This window comes from Balaenoptera ricei, chromosome 1 (genome assembly GCF_028023285.1).
Source record: "Balaenoptera ricei isolate mBalRic1 chromosome 1, mBalRic1.hap2, whole genome shotgun sequence".
NCBI lineage: Eukaryota > Metazoa > Chordata > Mammalia > Artiodactyla > Balaenopteridae > Balaenoptera > Balaenoptera ricei.
Genome location: NC_082639.1, coordinates 123163134 through 123183432, shown reverse-complemented (window position 1 = coordinate 123183432; position 20299 = coordinate 123163134). Strand labels below are relative to the sequence as shown.

The following is a 20299-nucleotide window of genomic DNA, read 5'->3' as shown; positions in this document are numbered from 1 at the left end:
CCCCCGGCCACACCCACCGGCCCGAAGTGGAGAACCGGGGAGACCCCTCGGGGCCTGGGGTGGAGGGTTCGACTCCCGCCCTTGACGTACCGTGACACCTCCCCCCCAATATGTTTCTAGGTATTATATGTATATATGAATATACTATTATATACACACTTGCGTATGAATTTATATGTGTATGTACATGCGCATATTTACATATAGGTGTGTGTGTGTACACATTGTATATATGTATGTATATATATCTTATATATATGATATATGTATGTATATATACGATGAATTTCTATATACAGTACATATATATTTTTATGCTATATGCTTTTATATGTAGGTGTATATGTGTGTCTATATGTATGTACGTGTATGTATTGCATATATTATATGTGTATGTATGTATACTGTCTATATGCACACCTAAATATCTTTGTATGTGTGTATATATGTATGTGTGTATTGTATATACTATATGTGTATATGTGTGTACGCATACTGCATGTGTACACAGCTGTATATTTTTGTATGCTTGTACATATGTACGTGTGTGTGTATATACACACACACCCCATATGGTGTGGACCATTTTTTTTTTAAAGTCTTTATTGAACTTGTTACAATATTGCTTCTGTTTTCTGTTTTGCTTTTCTGGCCCTGAGGCATGTGGGATCTTAGCTCCCTGACCAGGGATTGAACCTGCACCCCCTTCATTGGAAGGCAAAGTCTTAATCACTGGACCACCGGGGAAGTCCCCACACCCCATATGGATTCTGTTTGTCTGGAGAACCCTCACTGATACGGACACTTATGACAATTGAGTACCTGCTCTTTGCCAGCCAGGGAGCCAAAGGCTTGTCTTTCGGTGTCTCCCTTAAGTATCACGAGTCCCAGGAGGGAAGGTGATGCTGCTCCTACCAGTTGAGGTGCCTCAGGGTCAGTTAGGTGGACAGGGCGGGGGGGCTGGAGCCTGGTGGAGCCCAGGTGGAGTTCTAGCAGCAGTACAGCCTAGCAGTCCCACTTCCCCGGGTGCTTCTCACAAAGACGCCGAGGGACAGTCGGGATCTGAAGGAGGGAATGAGGAAGCTTCCGTGGGTCCGCAAGCCCAGACCAAGGCTGACTCGTCAAGAGCGTTAGAGGTCAGGACTGTGGTTACCCTGGGGGTGGGCTTACACAGAGCCATTCATATCCTGAAAAAGTATCCATTCTGCTCTTGTTTGTATGGTTACCCCCCTCCCCCAAATCTTTTAAAAACAGATTCTCTTGGTTGCTGGGAACACACACGGGGAAGTTGTGTGTGAGGGGGTATGATCCAGGGGACAGGGAGGATAAGCCCCCCACTCGTAGGGCAAGGAGTGGCTCAGCTTTGTGAGCTGAGGATGGCCCACGAGGTTCCAGAGAAGAGGGTCCCTGCTCCGTTCCTGCTCTGTGCACCCCATTCCCAGCCTGAGAAGCCCAGAGCCACCCACCCCCCCGCAACACACACACACCAGGGAGGAGAGCCAGTCACCCTGGCTCCCAGCCTCCGGCTCCAAGGCTCCCGGCTCTAGGAGCTATTTTCTATTGTCTCCGGAAACTCTCTGTCTGTCTCTCGCCCGGCCTCCCTCCCTTCCTCCCTCCCTCCTCCGCTTCTTCCCCTGCAGCTCCATCTGTCCTCCCCTCCACCCTGCATTTCTACACAGGATGGCTCACAGACAGCTGCTCCCCGTGCCCACCTGCCACCATTCCATGGATGTCAAAGCAAGCCCTGGGGACTTCCCTGGAGGTCCAGTGATTAAGACTCCGAGCTTCCACTGCAGGGGACGCGGGTTCGATCCCTGGTCAGGGACATAAGATCCCACATGCCACACAGCACGGCCAAAACAAAATGAATAAATAAAGTTATAGTGATGAAACAGCCCTAGTGGTGCAAGGATGGGACGTATAGCTCTATGGTATAGAAAAAAGGTCCAGAAACAGATATATGAGAACTTGATATGATAGAAAGTGGGGAAATTAAGGAGTTTTCAATAAATGGCATTAGGACAATTGAATATCCATGTGGGGAAAAGTAAATTAGAAAAAAAAAAAAAGCAAGGTGTGACCTTGGGCCCAGGGCCATTGGCACAGGTTGTCATGTGGGATGTTCTTCCTTAGACTCCTCCCTCCCTCCTGTGTCACTGTCACTTCCTCCAGAACCTTCCTGGACTCCCCTCCACAAGCCCAGGGTGTGCCCTCACCCGCCCTGGATCACCAGAATTCCAATCCCGGCCCACCCTTCCCCACCAGGTAGAGAACTGTGCATGGTCAATAAGACCGTAGAGGTCATTGGCCATTGCTATTGCAGCTGGAATTGTTACTGTGTTTAGATAGGGTGACCAACACCCGCCCCCAGTTTGCCCAGGACCACTCAGGTTTGAGCGCTGGAACTCTGGGGAAACTCTCAGTCCCGGGGAACCCCAGAAGGCTGGTCAGCCTATTTAGGACAGATCTTTCACTTGATCTCCCAACCCCCGAGAGCCAGAAAGGGAATCTCCCCCCTCCTTCCATTGTAACCTTCATTCATTCATCCACTCATCCCTTTATTCAACTCCTTTATTCAGCAAGTATTTATGAAGCATCTACTACACAGCAGACACTCTTCTAGGTGCTGGGGACATAACAGCATCCCTGTCCTCAAAGAGCTCACGTTCTAGCGAGGGCAGCAAACAGTAAACTGAGAAGGTGTGATTTATTACATGGGGATGATGTCTCGGAGACCACTGCAGGGCAGGGGAGGTGGGAGAGGAAAGGGGCAGTTCTAAATGCAGGCGCTGACGGGATTGGGGCAGACCTTGCCCTGGGCCAGGCTGGTTGCTTCAACACAGCTGTCCTCGCCCAGAGCCATCCTGCCCCCGCCTCACCCAGTTCTTCCGTGATGTGTGGGGAAAATCTGTGGTTGTCACAACTGGGAGGGAGGGCCCCTGGAATCAAATGGGTGAGGCCAGGGATGCTGCTAAACCCCACACAGTGCCCAGGAGGGGCCCTCAGCAGAGGATGACCCGCCCCGAATAACCCCAGTGCCACGGTGGAGACCCTGCACTAATATTATTCAGACCCGCTGGTGCCCCGATTCCTGCACAGGCAGGGACTCTAACCGGCTCACCTCTGTATCCCGAGGTGACCTAGAGTGGGGCAGCCACGAGGGCTGAGATGAGTATCGGGGGTGAAATGACAAACCTCTGCACCCACTCTCCCCTCCGCACCCCAGGGGCGATGGTCTCTATCTCCTCCCCGTGCAGGTAGCTTTTCCCTGAGCCATTTCTTCTTGTCAAGGTCCCTGTCGCAGGTTGGGTTCCCCGAAGATGACGTTGAGAGCAAGGATTGGAGTGCAGGTGGTTGATGTGAGGCGTGCAGGAACAGATACAGCTGCCATAGGGTCCCACAATTCCACTCCCGGGCATAGATCCGGAGAAAACTCTAATTCAAAACTATACATACACCCTGGCATTTCCCTGGTGGTCCAGTGGTTAAGAATCCACGCTTCCAGTGCAGGGGGCGTGGGTTCCATCTCTGGTCAGGGAACTAAGATCTCACATGCCGTGTGACAATAAAAGAAGAAAGAAAAAAGAAAGAAAGAGAGAAAGAGAGAAAGAGAGAGAAAGAAAGAAAGAAAGAAAGAAAAAGAGAGAGAGAGAAAGAAAGGAAGAAAGGAAGAAGGAAAGAAGAAAGAAAGATACATGCACCCCAACGTTCATTGCAGCACTATTTACAGTAGCCAAGACATGGAAGCTACCTAAATGTCCACTGATGGATGAATGGATAAAGAAGATGTGGTACATATATACAATGGAATATTATTCAGCCATAAAAAGAATGAAATAATGCTATTTGCAGCAACGTGGATGGACCTAGAGATTATCATACTAAGTGAAGTAAGTCAGAAGAGAAAGACAAATATCATATGATCTCACTTATATGTGAAATCTAAAATACGACACAAATGAACGCGTCTACAAAACAAAAACAGACTCACAGACATAGAGAACAGACTTGTGGTTGCCAAGGGGGAGAAACAGTGAGGGAGGGTTGGATTGGGAGTTTGGGGTTAGCAGATGCAAACTATTAAATATAGGATGGATAAACTACAACGTCCTACTGTCTAGCACAGGGAACTATATTCAGTATCCTGTGATAAGCCATAACGGAAAAGAAAAAAGTTTTATTTATAGGTTCCATCCCTAACTGAGCTGGCCCATCGCCTCCCATGGTTCTAAGTGCAGCCCGAGGCTGCAGACTTCCCACCGTGGTCTTCAGCTCCAGAGCAAGCCACCTGCGAACCACCCACATCTTCCCAGGGGCTGGCAACTCTCCTTTGCTACTGATTCCAAGACACATCCAAATAGCAAAAATGTGACCATGAAAAGAAACTCAGGCATGTTCAAATCAGGGAAATAACATTCTTAGCTCTGTTCAGTACTCGCTTAATTTTACAAGAGCTTAGAGTTACAAAAAAGTTGCAAAGATCTGTACAGAGTGCCGTGGACCCTGACCCAGTACCCCTATTTCCAACTCGTTAGTACCTTAGTACGACATGTTTATCCAACTAAGGAACCAAGATAGATACATTGTTATTAACTAAAGTCCACACTTTATTAGAATTTCCCTAGTGTTCCCCTAACATCCTTTTTCTGTCCCAGTCTCCTCTGGGCTGTGACATTTCTCAGACGTCGCTGGGTTTTGATACCTTGAAAGTTTTGAGAACTGGTCAGGTATTTTGTCCCTCAATTTGTTTGTCTGTTTGTTTTCTGGTGTTTTCTTATGGTTGGTCTGGAGTTATGGGGTTTGGGGCGGAAGACCGAAACAGAGATAAAAATGCCATTCTCCTCAGGTCACATCAAGGATACACACCATCAACGGGACTTATGACAAACGATTTTACCCTTGATCACCTGGCCAGTATCGTCTTTTTTTTCTTGCTGCGTTGGGTCTTCGTTGCGTGTGGGCTTCAGTAGTTCTGGCTCCCAGGATCTAGAGTGCAGGCTCAGTAGTTGTGGCCCACGGGCTTAGTTGATCTGCGGCACCTGGGATCTTCCCGGACCAGGGCTTGAACCTGTGTCCCCTGCATTGGCAGGCGGATTCTTTTCTTTTCTTTTTTTCTTTTGCAACCAAAACGTTAATCCCAAGGATTCTCACAAAACATATTACAAATGACAGCATGAAAAAAAAAATTGCACAGTAACTCAAAGTTCAGCTCTACAATATACTCTTAATCTGGCAGGACATTGGTATCTTGATAATCTCAAATTTCCAAAAAATATTACAAAGAGCTATGTATTCATGTACAGCAATCACAGAGGGGATGTATGACCTAACTCAAAGGTAAACTAATTTCCTTGAAACTTCTTAGATTTTAAACTCCCTGGACAACCTCTTGTCCGGTGTGAAGACTAGTGGAATTTTTAAACCTCTAATCTAGGGTAAGGGTGCGGCTTTCATTTTTACCTGCTGGCTTGGGTTCACAGCACCTTTTAAAGACTGCTTGCTTAACTACAGCTGCATACCATATCCCAGCTACAGAAAGTCTTTTCAATGTTTGCCAGTGTGTTTCCATAATAGTAAACATCACACTTTAGGTGGGCAGGAGTTAGAGTTTTATTATCAGTCTAGGCAAGACCAAAAATTCAAAGCAAGTTCAATTTTGCTTAAGGGAACATTGTAAGGTAACAATTCTTCATATTACATGCCTCCCAGGACCCATTTCAAACCATAGAGAATGACACCTTTATGTGTCACTCTCCCAAGAGACAAACAAATGTGAACAACTAAAACATTTAAAAAGTGCACCAAGCTTCGGAAGTCTCAAACAAAACTTGAATTTTCTGTACATACTCCTGCCAAATGAAGTTATTGCCTGTACACCACTCCTCTTGCAAAGTGGTCTTCTATTTCCTTTCATCTGACCTAGATCGGCTAGGAGACCTAGAGAAAGATCAGGACGGCTTGTGATTTCTCTCTTGGGACAGGGATCTCTCTCTTCTCCTATATCTAGAAAGGGACCTGCTCTGGCTGACGGAGAAGGCTCTCCATCTTGGAGATGTGTGGGAGGTGGAGGACTCCTCCTCCCATAATCATCTCGAGGGCGACGACACCAAGAAGGAGGCAGTCACGATTTCGACTTCTCTTTTCCCATTCGACAGGTCCACTCTTACTCGGCAGCCACATAGTGTTCTCCCATCTAGTTCTCGGACAGCATCGGCTGCATCTCGGGGATCTTCACATTCAACGAGAGCGAAGCCAGGAGGGTTTTTAGCACCCCACACACTTCAGAGTGGTCCATAATAGCCTAAAGCTCGTTCCAATTCAGCCTTGTTACCACTGTTTCCAAGATTCCCTACATAAACTTTACAGTCCAACGGACAGGAATCACGTTGCAAGACTCTCGTGGCTCCTGGGTTTCACGGGCCACAGGGTGGTCCCGGGCCTCTAGAATCTGGTAGCTGAATCTGCTCGCACAAGCTGTCCTGTGGGGATGCGTTTTCCCCTATGTGTCCAGCCCGGGGCCCTGCTGTCTTGGCCCGGCCTCCCGGGTGAGAGGGTGAACCCCAGCTCCCTGGAGCAGACACTCAGAGCCCTGGTGACCGGACTCACGGCTGATGGGGCTGGAGCGGTGGCTGGACGCGTGTGGCCAGCCTGGTGGTGTTTGGCCCCGTCTGCAGTTCCAGCTCCAGCTGAGAAAGAGCCTCCCTGTGTTACTTTCTCCTGGTTGTGTAAGGATCCCCGGTGTCATTTGACAGAAATGTAGACGGTGTGTTCTTTCTCTCTTTTCTCCCTGCTTCCTCTCCTCCCTCTCTGCCTCCCTCTCTCCCTGTACCTCTTTCCCTGTTCCGCTCTCCCTCTACCTCTTTCCCACTCCCTCTCTCTCTCCCTCTCTGTCTCTTCCTCTATCCCTCCCTCTCTCCCTCTCCTTCCCTCTCCCTCTTTCCTCTCCCTCTCTCCCTCTCCCTCTCTCCCTCTTCCCTCTCTCCCTCTTCCCTCTGCCTATTTCCTCTGCCTCTTTCCTCTCCCTCTTCCCTCTCCTCTTTCCCTCTCCTTCTCTCCCTCCCCTCTCCCTCTGGGAGTGAGTGAGGGAGATGGAGAGATGGAAGGAGCGGGAGAGTTAGAGGGAGAGGGAGAGGGAGAGGGAGAAGAGGGAGGAAAGGGAGGGAGGAAACGTCTCTCCCTCCCTCCCTCCCTCTCCTCCCTTTCCCTCTCCCTCCGTCTCTCCGTCTCCCTCACTCCCTCTCAGAGAGGGAGAGACGGAGGGAGAGGCAAAGACAAGAGAGAGAGGGAGAGGGAGAGAGGGAGGGGGAGAGAGAGGGGGGAGAGAGGGAGAGCTCTCTTCCTCCCTCCCTCTCCCTCTCTCCTCCTTCTCTCCCTCTCTCCCTCACCCTCTCTCCCTCTACCTCCCTCCATCACTTTCCCTCCTTCTCCCTCTCCCTCTCTCCCTCCCAGAGAGGGAGAGACAGAGGGAGAGGGAGAGGGGGGAGACAGGGACACGGAGAGGGAGGGAGGGAGGGAGGGAGGGAGGGAGACAGAGAGGGAAGCAGGCACCCTCTCGCCTTCTCCCTCTCCCTACCTCCTTCTCCGACTCCCCCTCTCCTCTCCCTCTGTCTCGCCCTCTCCCTCCCTCCCTCTAGGAGAGGGAGAGGGAGAGGAAGGGAGGGAGAGGGAGAGAGGGAGGGGGAGGGAGACGGAGAGGGAGAGACGTCTCGCCCTCCTTCCCTCTCCCTCCCTCGCCCTTTCCCTTCCTCTCTCCCTCTCCCTCCCTCTGTCTCACCCTCTCCCTCCCTCTGTCTCTCCCTCTCCCTCACTCCCTCCCAGAGAGGGAGAGATGGAGGGAGAGGGAGAGACGAGGGAGAGGGGGAGAGGAAGAGAGGGAGGGGGGAGAGAGGGAGAGGGAAGAGGGAGAGTGGGAGAGAGGGAGAGAAGGAGGAGAGAGGGAAAGGGAGGAAGAGACCTCTCTCTTTCTCCCTCTCTCCGTCTCCCCCTCTCTCTCCCTCTCCCTCTCGCCCTCTTCCCTCTCTCCCTCTTCCCTCTGTCTCTTCCCTGTGCCTCTTTCCTCTGCCTCTTTCCTCTCCCTCTTCCCTCTCCTCTTCCCCTCTCCTTCTCTCCCTCCCCTCTCCCTCTGGGAGGGAGTGAGGGAGATGGAGAGATGGAGGGAGCGGGAGAGTTAGAGGGAGAGGGAGAGGGAGAAGAGGGAGGAAAGGGAGGGAGGAAACGTCTCCCTCCCTCCCTCCCTCTCCTCCCTCTCCCTCCGTCTCTCCGTCTCCCTCACTCCCTCCCAGAGAGGGAGAGATGGAGGGAGAGGGAGAGACGAGGGAGAGGGGGAGAGGGAGAGAGGGAGGGGGGAGAGAGGGAGAGGGAAGAGGGAGAGTGGGAGAGAGGGAGAGAAGGAGGAGAGAGGGAAAGGGAGGAAGAGACCTCTCTCTCTCTCCCTCTCTCCGTCTCTCCCTCTCTCCCCCTCTCTCTCCCTCTCCCTCTCTCCCTCTCCCTTGTCTCTGCCTCTTCGTCTCTCTGTCTCTGGGAGGGAGTGAGGGAGATGGAGAGACGGAGGGAGAGGGAGGAGAGGGAGCGAGGAAGAGGGAGAGAGGGAGGGAGAGAGGGAGAGAGGGAGGGAGAGAGGGATAGAGGGAGGGAGGGAGAGATGTCTTTGTCTTTCCCTCCCTCCCTCTATCCCTCTCTCCCTCTCCCCCCTCCCTCTCCTGCTCCCTGTCCCTCTCCCTCCCTCTATCCCTCTCTCCCTCTCCCCCCTCCCTCTCCTGCTCCCTGTCCCTCTCCCTCCACCTCCTTCCCTCTCTGGAGAGGGAAGGAGGTGGTGGGAGAGGGAGAGGGAGAGGGAGCACGAGAGGGAGAGAGGGAGAGGGAAAAAGGTATAGGAAGAACGGAACAGGGAAACAGGGACAGGGAAAGGGGGACAGGGAGAGAGGGAGAGGGAAAGAGGGAGAGGGAGAGCAGAGCAGGGAAACAGGGACAGGGAAAGAGGGAGGCAGAGAGGGAGATGGAAACGGGGAAAGGGAGGGGGGACGGATAGAGGGAGAGGGAGAGAGGGACAGGGAAAGAGAGACAGGGATGGAGGGAGGGAGAGAGGGACAGGACAGGGCAAGAGGGACAGGGAGAGAGGGAGGGAGAGAGGGAGGGAGAGAGGCAGAGGGAGAGATGGAGGGAGAGTGAGAGGCAGGGAGGTAGAGGGAGGGAGGGAGGGAGGGAGACAGAGAGGGAGACAGAGAGGGAGACAGGGAGAAGGGCTGATGGGGGCTCCCTCCCCCTCCCATCCTCTGCCCACTGCTTTCTCTTTTTTCTGCTTCAACAAAGACCAGGCGCCTTTTAGATCAGCCCTGAAGTCAACGTTGATGCTTGGGACGGCCTGACCTCCCCGCTGCCTTCCAGCCCAGGACCACAGCTGGGAGATGAAGTCTGTGGGGCCCTGGAGGGGGGCGGCGGCGGCGGCGGAGGTGGTGGAGGCAGGCACCTCCTCTGACGCCCAATCTCTCCTCGTTTACGAGGCAGCCGCCAGCTCCCCTCCCTGACTCCCCAAGATTTGGGGCCATTTTAATATGTGTCGATAATGCCATGAGCTACTATTTAACTTTTCCACGAGGACCCATCTCCCAAAATGCAGTGGTTTTCAGGCTTGGCTGCACTAGAGAACACCCAGGGAAGGGAGAGATGTCTGTACCTCCCTCTCTCTCCCTCTCCCTCGGTATCTCCTTCTGGCTCTCTCCCTCTCCTTCTGGGGTGATGCCCGATGAGCTCAGATTCGCAGATGTTCCCCCCATCCCCTCTCTGTGCCTTGTGTGGGGCCTGGGCCTTCTCACTGTGGCCCGGGAACAGCCTCGACATTCAGACATCGGTTCCTGCAAGGACACTTGCGTTTGGTCCATACCGCATGTGGCTGCAGTCTGTGCTTCTCCCGTTTAGCATCTTCAGTAGATGGGGGCTGTGCATGAGCCCTTCATCTTCCCCGCAGACACCACTGGTGCTTGCTCGGCCTCGCGGGTGATGTCCACGGGGGACAGACCTGTGTCCCCACCTTCTTGGGCTGCAGACAGGCCACATTGGTCCTGTGGTGACTGGGGGCTCCCAGGAGAACCCCACCGCAGACCCAGAGAGGTGGCCCCAGAGAAGGTGGCGTACGCCTGGGGCCAGGCCTCACCAGCCAACCACGGGCCACCTGCAGCAACAGGTCTCTCGCCGTCCAGGGGCTGGGTGTTCGGGCGCCGTGGGGATGAGCTGCTGTCTGCACGGCAGCCAAGTTTGTATTGTTGAGCCCAGGGAGGCCCCTGGGTGGCTCCTGGAGAGCCTGGTCACATTTCTTCCTGCCCTTGGCCTTAGAGCTCATCATGGTTCACGCCGTTTCTGGTTCCAAAAGGACCTGTGTTCATAAAGACCACATGTTAGGACAGCACCAAAGTGTCTAGAAATCCAGGCCAGGAGGAGGAGGGAGGGGGTTTGGCTGTGCCCGCCAGTGGCCTGAGAGCCCTCCCACCCACAGAGACCTGGCCCGCGGCCTGTGGGGAGGGCGTGGCCCACGGTCCCCAGCGCTGGCTGTCTCTGGGTTCCAGGAGAACTGCGCGATCCTCGGGGAGCTGGTAAGGCTGCAGGCTCAGAAGTCCCGCCTGCTGGGATTCAGGACGCGTGCCGACTCTGTGCTGGAGATGAACATGGCCAAGACCAGCCAGGTGGTGGCCACTTTCCTAGGTAACCCCGCCTCCCCGAGTCCCAGTGGGGACGGGGGTCAGGTGGACCTTGACTGGACGTGGTGCTGCCTGAGACCCCACTGTGTCAGCCCTTGGGGGTCGCCTTCCCCAACCCTTCATTCTGCCTCGAGGGGCGTGGGGTGGGGGGCGGCTGGGCGGCTGCCACAGGGACATAGCTGAGCCTCTCCCCTCCGCCCGCAGATGAGCTGGCCCAGAAGCTGAAGCCCCTCGGGGAGCAGGAGCGGCCGTGATCCTGGAGCTAAAGAAGGCTGAGTGCCAGAGGCGGGGCCTGCACTTTGACGGGCCCATCAACGTCTAGGACCTGTGCTACTACATGAACCAGGGGGAGGAGACGCGCTACCACGTGGACCAGTACCTGCTCAATGAGTCCTTCCCCATGCAGGTGGTCACGCGCGGGCGGCTGGGCATCTCCCAGGAGCTGCTGGGGCTGACCTTCGACCTGGAGGAAGGCGCCAACATGCGTCACGAAGATGAAGATGTGAGGCTCTACACGGTCCGGGACGCGGCCTCGGGCAAGGTCATCCATCAGCAAGTTCTACCTGGACCTCTACCCTCGGTGCATGCGTGGGGGAACCTGTCGGCTGTGGGCCGGGGCTCCTCTGTGGTAGCGGGGCCTCACCCGCGTCCCTCCCCAGGGAAGGGAAGTCCGGGCACATGGCCTGCTTTGGCCTGCAGCCGGGCTGCCTGCAGCAGGACGGGAGGCGCCAGATTGCCATCGCGGCCATGGTGGCCAACTTCACCAAGCCTACGCCCAACCCGCCCTCCCTGTTGCAGCATGATGAGCTGGAGACCTACTTCCATGAGTTCTGGCAAGCGATGCACCAGCTCCGCTCCCAGGAGGGTGCAGGCGAGGGGCTGAAGGCAGGGGGCGGGGAGAGCCCGGGCTCTCCCGTGGTCCTCAGGCAGGCCCTCGCCACGGGATTCTTCCGCTGATGTCACCCCGCACGAGGCGATGCCCTCGGTGTCAGTTTCCATCATCAAACCCCACGCACTGGGCGCGTAAACAACGGAAGTGGATGTCCTCGAGACTCTGGAGGCTGGAAGTCCCAGATCAAGGAGTCAGGACTGGTTCCCTGCATGTTAAATACAGGTATTCAAGAGTTGCCTTTAAAAAAGACAAAATAGAAGAAAGGAACGTTGCATGCAAGGCTGGTGACAGGCGGTGATGAGAACCAGAGGTTAGGCTCTGGGGCCGGGAGCACCATGCCCTGTGAGGCCCTGGGGCTGCTGCCAGTCTCGGTGGAGGCTCAGCAAGTCCCAGTGACTTCCCAATGTGGGGGGGGTCCCCAGCTGAGCGTCTGGGCCCAGGACCCAGTGCTCGTTCAGTCTTCCTGCAGTCAGCCCTTCGTCCTGAGAGCGATGCTCTCACAGACTGCAACCGGAGCGCGTGGGGACACTTTACTGAGCTGTGCAGCCGTCACTACTGCCCTGTTCTGGAACATTTCCCTCACCCCAAAAAGGTCCCTCACGCCCTTAGTTATCATTCCCTCCCCTCCCCTGTCCCTGACAACCAGGAACCCACTCTGACTCTGTGGATCTACCTGTTCTGGACGTTTCCCCTCAGTGGGGTCACACCCTGTGTGTCCTTCTGTGTCTGACTTCTCTCGCTGAGCACCGTGTTCTCACGGTGCATCCACGTGGCAGCGAGTGGCAGGGCTTCACACCTTTGCGTGGTCGAGGGCCGGAAAAAAGACAAACGAAAAGAAGGGCACGTTGCCTGCGACTCTGGTGACAGCCGGGGATGAGAACCAGAGGGTAGGCTCTGGGGCCGGGAGCGCCGCACCCTGTGAAGCCCTGGCGCTGCTGCCAGTCTCGGCGGGGCACGGGCAGTGCCGTCCCCCAGGAGCTGCTGGACAAGCTCATCAAGTCCCGGCTGGCCAACCCCCGTGCGGCCGGGCCGAGGGAAAGGAAAGGGGCTCCCGGACCGCCCGGCTGGAAAGCACGGCCTGGACACAGTGCCAGCGCCCCCGTCTCCTTCCTCCCGCCCTCCAGGCCTCTTCAACCTGCGCCAGATCGTCCTGGCCAAGGTGGACCAGGCCCTGCACACGCAGACGCCCTCGGACCCGGCCTAGGACAATGCCCGCCTCTGCCAGGAGATCCTCGGGGTCCCAGCCATGCCAGGTAGCCAAGCACACGCCGGGCCCACCTTAGCGGTCGGTTGGCGGCTACTGCCCAGTTCAAGAGGATCCTCTGGTGGTGTGTGAAGGGGGACCGACTGACGGGCTCTGGTCGAGGCCCGCTGACCTCTGGCCTCTTCCTGCCTGGGTTCCTGGGCTGGTCCCTCCAGCTGTGGCCCGCGGAGTCCGAGGGTGGGCTGGGCGTATCTGCACGTGCTTTCTGGAGAGCCTGGAAGAGGCAGGAGAGGGCTTCATACCCCGGACGGAACGCGTCGACGAGGTTTGCCCGTGCGTGTCGGTGCGGAGACGCAGTTCACTCCCTCGTGAGCGCTTTAACCCGCGCTCTCCCCGTGCTGGAGGGCGAGCCCTGACTCATCCCTCGGAGCCTCGGGCAGCTGTCCCTGTAAGAGGCTTAGGGGTGAACCCTCGTGAGCTTCAGCAGAAAGTCGGCAAAGATTGATTTGTGTCCCTCCACTGAGTTGCCCGCAAGGTCCCCGTTTTCTAGAAGTGTTGGGCCAATACTCCCTCTAGTGGCAGGGGACTCAGACAGGGCTGCTTTGAGGCCCCAAGCTCTGGGTTCTGGGGAAGGGGCACGGAGCGGCCAGGGGGCCGGGCAGGAGCCTCTCCGCGTGTGTCCCAGGGACCCACCTGCCTGCGACCTTCGGCCACCTGGCAGGAAGCTACGACGCCCAGTCCTATGGCTACCTGTGCAGCGAGGTGTACTCCGCGGACACGGTCCACACACTCGTTTCAAGCAGGAGGGCGTCCTGAGTGGCAAGGTGAGAGGCCGGCCTGCCGTGCAGACCAACACGGAGGTCCTTGGCCTGGGCCTAGATGCTTGTGCCGCCCGCCTGGGCCTGCCAGGCTCTGAGGGCCCTGCCCAGAACCCCCTGCTCCCCTGCCCTTTGTTGAGTCACAGCAGAGGTGGCCACACCCACACCCTCCGTGAAGGGGGTGCTCCACCCTCCTGCAGCCCCGCCCCCTCTCCTCAGGTTGCCATGGACTACAGAAGCTGCATTCTGAGGCCAGGGGGCTCCGAGGATGCCAAGGGCATGGTGAAGCTCTTCCTGGGTTGTGACCCCATGCAGGACGCCTTCCTCCTGAGCAAAGGGCTGCAGGTTGAGGGCTGCAAGCCGCCGGCCTGCTGACGGCACGGGGTTTTGCCCCCCCAGGCGGGCCGGGTGCCTTAGCGCCCCGTCGGGGCGGGGGAGGGGCCGTGTGTCCTCCCAGCCCCCGAGTCCCCGGCGGCCGGCCTAGGCCAAAAGTCTCCACCTGGAAGTGTCTGGAAAGCCTGGCATCAAGGCTCCCCCTTGTTGCACTAATGCAATCCCTTCCTGGGGAGCTTTCCTGGTAACAAAACGGTTCTTTGAAAACGCAGCCATTAATAAAAAAGACTCTACTCCTGGTCTCTGCCTGCCGTCCCTTCCACCACAGGAGTGGCATGGGGGCCGTCACCCTGGGGGGAGTTCTGACCTTGGTCGGGGATCAGCCCTGGGGCCGTGGTGACGCGTCTGGGTCACTGGGAGACGGCTGAGCTGTGGGGTGAGTTCAGACGGGGATGGTGCCCCGCACCCCGACCGGGCAGGCTCTCCAGTGAGGGGGTGTCAGTTTCCTGCCGGCCTCTCGCCCGTCACTGTTTGGCATCTCGGGGGCTGTGACTGGCTGGAGCTGGTTCTGGCGGTGGGCACAGCTGCGGGAAGCCCGGCTGTGGCTGTCCCTGTCCCCGTGTCCTGTCCTCCTGCTCACGGCCGGCCGGCTGGCTCCCTCTGGTCATCGGCAGCTGCTGAAGTCTGGACCACAGCAAGGGGCCGCCTTCCTGGGTCCTAGCAATTCTTCCCAAAGGCCTTAGGGATGTGTTTTGGTGGCAGTAGGAATTCAGAGAGGGTGCTGCACCACTGGAGCGGTAGGGTGGCTCTGGACCGTCCCGTGTGTCCTTCCCTGGCCTTTGAGCTCCTTGGGAGCCCTGCCTCCACAAAGGACGCCAGGCAGCGGAACGAGGGCGCGGGCGGCGCCCCGACCTTCTCCCCGTGGCCCAGGCGGGCAGGCCGTGCCACGCTCTGTCCTCCCCTCAGCCTGCCCGCCCGTTCTGTTGTTATTTTACCGAAGAGGACACAGACATTCAGAGAGGCTAGGGTCCATGCCTGAGGTCTCATATCCAGTAAGTGTCAGAGCCGGGGTTTGAACCCAGACAGCCTGTCCCGGAGACCGCGCCCTTACCTCTACACAAACCACCTCCTGGTTCCCTTTATCAGCACAAGACTCATTTCCCTGACAAGCCCAGGCCCCATAAAGGCAACCCTGCCTCCCCCACGTGACCAGCCCTTGCCAACTACTCACCCCAGTGGCAGAGGGACGAGCCACACAGGGGACCCGCCCATCTTGGCCATGGGGACACAGACACCCACTCACACCCAGAAGGACCTCCTCTTTACCTTAGGCCACACGCCCATGCCGAAGGAGCTGCTGTCTGCCAGCTGGTGCAGGTACAGTTCTGTCCTGGAAACAGAGAAGGGACCAGAAGTAAGGGAGGACCCACCCACACCAGTGGCCTGGCAGGGCAGGTGGGCATCATGGCACGGGGCTCCACAGAGTGCCCCAGGTGGCCCCGGGGTCTGCCTCAGGCCCTGGCCCTGCCTCCCGAATATTCCTCACTTGCTGCCCTCAATGGGCCCTTCTTAAGTGAAGGCCTTCCAGAAGCTTCCTTACTCCTCAGTTACCCTGCTCTGAAAACTGGGAGTTTCCTCCCTAATCTGCCCTCTCTCCAAAGGGTAAGGTGCCCCTCTGGCCTTAGCCAAGAGGCTCAGGACAGGTTGGGCCTGCCCTTCAGACGGGGGTGGAAGGCAGGAGACAAATGATGGGGGACGCAGAGGCAAATTGAAAATTATCACCCCTCGCCTGGGGTGAGCACTCCCTGGAGCTTCACTAGATAGAACCTTACTCATTCGTTCAACAGATGAGGAAACCAAGGCTCAGAGACAGGGAGCCACATGTCCAAGAATTCCCAGGAGTCAGCGAGGGGCAGAGATGACTCCCTGGGCCACCTCCCCCAGAAGGCCCTCCCAGATGAGTCTTGTGGCTTCTCTGCTGTTCCATCTGGTGCCTCCTCGCCCTGAGCTACCTCAGGTGCACCCAAGGCTCTCACAGAGTTTAGGAGCTTCTGGAAGATTTGGGGTCTGCTGTTCCTTGCCCACCTCCCACGCTGCTGTCAGAACCTGTACCAAAATGTCACCGTCACAGCAGACATCCACCACCACCCCCCAGCGTGTATAAAGAGCCATATGTGAATTATCTCACTTAATCCTGTAAGGTCAGCAGTCAAGGTACTATTTCCACTTTACAGAGGAAGAAACGGAGGTTCAGAGCAGGTGACACCTGGCCAGGTTCACCCAGCCCAGGAGCAGTACCAGGCAGCAAGAATCAGAGGCCAGATTCCTAACCACTGGGCTCCACTGCCTCTCACCTCTGGGCAGAGGCAGGGCTGGGGCCCTGGAGAGCGGAGGCCCTTTGTCTCACTGCCCTCGGCTGTCCCTGCTCAGCCCAGTCGCTCACCTGAGAGCCAGGTCCAATCCGGATAGCATCTGGGAGAAAACCTCGAAATTGCCTTCCCCTTCCAGCTGCCGGGCCACGTGGCTCTTCTCCAACAGCATCGTCTGCCAGGGGAGAGGACAGGCGCCGGTCAGCACGAGGCCCCGCTAGGCTGCCCGCACACCCCCACCAACCCCCAGGCCCACTCTTCGAGGCAGCACCTCAGGCCCCAACTTGGCTGGACGCCTCCAAATCAAAACGTGCCAGGCCTTTGTCTCACTGATTCAGCGTCCACGCAGGCAATCAACGAATGCAACGGGCTCATTCCGATGAAGGAATCCAAGGGTACTAACAATTAACCCAGAGCCGCCCTCCAACACACTCTTATGCAACCGAAGCCCTTAATAACTTGACCCACATGGTGATGCACGGTAGACTTTCAGGGCCGGGACAGAAAGGGATTTATCGTGCACCAGCGAGTCTGGGTATTCTCCTAGCTCCGCATACAAACAACCCTTCTAATAACCTAATCCTGTTTTCTGTTCAAACAGAATGTTGGCGGGGGCGTGGGGGGGGGGAAGGGGAGGAGCCAGGTGATTTCAGAGAGAGGAACAAACAGGCCATGTGCCTGTCACACACGGGCTGCCGCAGAAGGCCAGTGAGCGCCTGTTTAATTTCAGCTTACGCTTTTAAGACCCAGCTAATGAGCGGCTGAATTATGTATCTACTCATGAATATTTCATCCCTGTGATACTCCGAGGCACAGACGAGCTGGCCTGCTCCGGGAGGAGATGTCTGGGCACTGAGTGAGGTGGGGAGGAGCTGGCCTTGGCCTGGGGAGCGATGACCATTTAGACACATTCCAGGGTCCCAGCTGGAGGCGTGGGCCCTGCTGAGTGGGGCTGAGGCTACTGCAGCCCCAAAGAGCCCCCTCTCCCTCCCACCCAGAGGCCTCACCTGGAGCTGGGCGGCCGTGACTCGGCCTGTGGCGTTCAAGTCCAGTGACATCACCATGGAGCACCGGGTGGCACGGCGGCTGTGGCCGGTGAACACGGAGCCAAAGGCCCGGAGGACAGTGAAGGTGGCTCGAATCTTCTCCACTGGTGGGGCACAGACAGGGCATCACCCGTGGCCGGGCTGCTGCCACCCCCACCTCTCACAGGACCCCATTCTGGCCCCAGGCCCCAGCAGGGGCCCCTCCACTCCCCCAACTCAGCTCTAAGCCACACCTCTTCCGCTGCTGGGCTGGCCCTGTGCTGCAAGCAGGGGCGCGGGGTGAGCAAGAGTGAGCCCAGAAGGGGAGATACACACACCTAGGATTGGTACGATCTGAGTGACAAGGGCTGCCCTAGGGCCTCCTGGGCCTGGTGGAGTCTAGGAGGAGGGCAGAGCATTAACATTCTTGGACCTGCTGTCGGGGAACGCCCATCACAGCCAGCTCAAAAAGCCCAGCAGTCCCAAGCTTTTTAACATAACTATTTAACAAGCACCCACTATGTGCTAGGCACCTGGATACAGCCTAGCCTGACTCCCACTCCCCCAACACACACTTTCAGCAGATCTACATTCTGGGAGGGCCTCTCCTTGCTGTATCCCCAGCTCCTCACAGGGCTCTAACCTGGGCCAGGTGCAGAACAGGTGATCAATAAAGCATTGGAATAAGCCCAGTGGAGAAGCAGGATAGTACAATGGTTAAACAAGCTTGAATATGGCCTCTCCCCGTTGTTAGTCACCTGATTTGGAGCGAATAAATTAACCTCCCTGTGCCTCAGATACCCCATCTATAAGATGGGGGTAATAATAGTACTTACTTACCTCATGTGGTTGCCACAAAGACTAAAAGATTTAATAATGTAAAGTGCTCAGAACATGCTCCAAATGTGGTGGTGTTAGTATTGTTTGTTATTATTAGAAAAGCAATACTGCCTGGGCCATATATTCTCAGCAGGGGGAATACTGCCCCCAAGAGGGCAGAAACTGATTCTTGAGGATGGGGGCAGTTTTCCTTTCTTATGTATAGAATAGAGCACAGATACACACACACACACACACACACACACACACACACGTCTGTGTGTGTCTGTATATATATACACACATACACACACACTGCATAAACAAATATATGGTGAATCTATGGCATTAACTTTTCATGGTGGGAGACGATTAGGAGAAAGAACAACTAAAAAGGCTCCTCAGAGGGGCAACAATACATTGAGAACACTGGCCCAGGGGTAACAGCTCTGGAGCCAAACTGTCTGTGTTTGAATCTCGGTGCTAGGATGTATGAGCTGTGTGGCCTTGGGCAAGCTGGTTAACCTCCCTGCGTTTTAATGGCCTCATCTATAAAATTCAAATAATAATAATGTCTACCTTATAGGGATGTTTTAAATAATAAATAAGTTAACCTGCTTGGAATAGAGCCTGGCGCGTAAGTCCTCAGCAAGCATTTACCACGATCCCCATCAATATTGTAATTATTATCACCAACTGACACTATTTTTTATTGAAGTATAGTTGATTTACAATGTTGAAACTCTTTCTTTAATGCCCAGCTCAAACATCATTTCCTCAAGGAAGCCCCCCGGCCCCTTCTCTGTGCTCCCTCCGCCTCTCCCCTCCCCAGCTCGGCCAGCAAGCGGTGCAGAGCACTGGAGTCTGGCACAGATGTGCAGCTGAGTCTCCCTTCCGGCTGTCAGTGCCTCCTTGTCTTTGTTTTTACTTATCGGGTCCTCTGCACAGTCCAGTGGGCTGTGCGCTGCACAAGGACACCACACCTAAGGGCACAGCATTTATATCAGATAGCCATAGGCCTGTATACTTATTAGGATGATGGCCCAGAACGTGGTGGTCAAGTGTTTGGTTCTAACAATGTCAATGCGTGACGACGGTTCCACATGTGGCAGTGAGTGTCTTAGGCAAGGAGTACCTGTTTCTAATTCACACAAAAGTACCCAACAGACTAGGGGTGGCCCTGCCCAGAAGCCAGCACAGGGTCTGCACACAGGTGCTCAGTGAACGCTAGCTGAGCAGATATAAGAAAGAGCCGCCCAGCACCCCCTCTGACTCTCCCTTCCCTTCCCCCACGCCACCGCCCCCACCACGTCCCAGCTGCACGTCACCTGGAGACCACTGTACCTGAGACCCTGCCATCCACACTGCCTGCCATCCCCACCAGGTGCTCCAGGACCTGCTCGCAGCAGGTGGTCTTGCCAGCACCGCTCTGGCCCAGGGCCACGATGCTCTGGTCCCTCTGCTGGCTCAGCAGAGCCCAGTACGCCCGCTGGGCCAGGGAGCCAACGTGGGCGGGTAGGCCATCCCAGCAGCTCCTGGGCACCTGCAGGAAGAGCGCCGGCATCAGCCTTCCCACCCGGCCGGGGCCCAGGGAGCACTCCACAATGCTCCAACCCGGCCTCAGGCCCAGATCCACGTCCATGCCTCCCATCCTACTCCAGCCTTGTCAGAGACGTCGTGCATTTTTCTGGGGAGAGCCCAGCCTGGAGATCTAGTCCTGCCACTGGCTCGCTGTGAGTCCTTGGGCAGCCTTGGACCCTGCTCTGAGCCTGGCCTCTTCTTCAGCCAATGAGAGGCTTGAACTAAAGCTGCATTAGCTCATGGGGCTCATCTCACTTGCTACACAAAGGACTGGATCGTACCTGTCTGAAATGAAGCAGGTGGATAAAATGGCTCAATTGATGAGTGACGTCTGCCATGGAAACAGAATGGGGCATGGGGGAATTGGCGGTACGTGTGCTATGTATTTGCTATAACAGATTTAGATACCGGAAGCCCCTTTGACTTCATTCATTCATCCATCCATACATTCATTCACTCAGTAAAAAAAAAAAAAAATTCATTGAGTGTCTACTACATAGCAGGCACTAACCCAGGCACTGGGGGCACAACACTACTCAAGGCGAATAAAGGAAATCTCTGCCAACC

The 20299-nt window shown here is 55.9% G+C and overlaps 2 pseudogenes; one reads left to right on the top strand and one right to left on the bottom strand.

The window, feature by feature from the left end:
* Positions 1 to 5900: 5900 nt before the first annotated feature.
* Positions 5901 to 9837, bottom strand: LOC132367400 (serine/arginine-rich splicing factor 3-like; annotated as a pseudogene).
* A 90-nt stretch (positions 9838 to 9927) lies between these two features.
* Positions 9928 to 13980, top strand: LOC132367356 (thimet oligopeptidase-like; annotated as a pseudogene).
* Positions 13981 to 20299: the final 6319 nt, after the last annotated feature.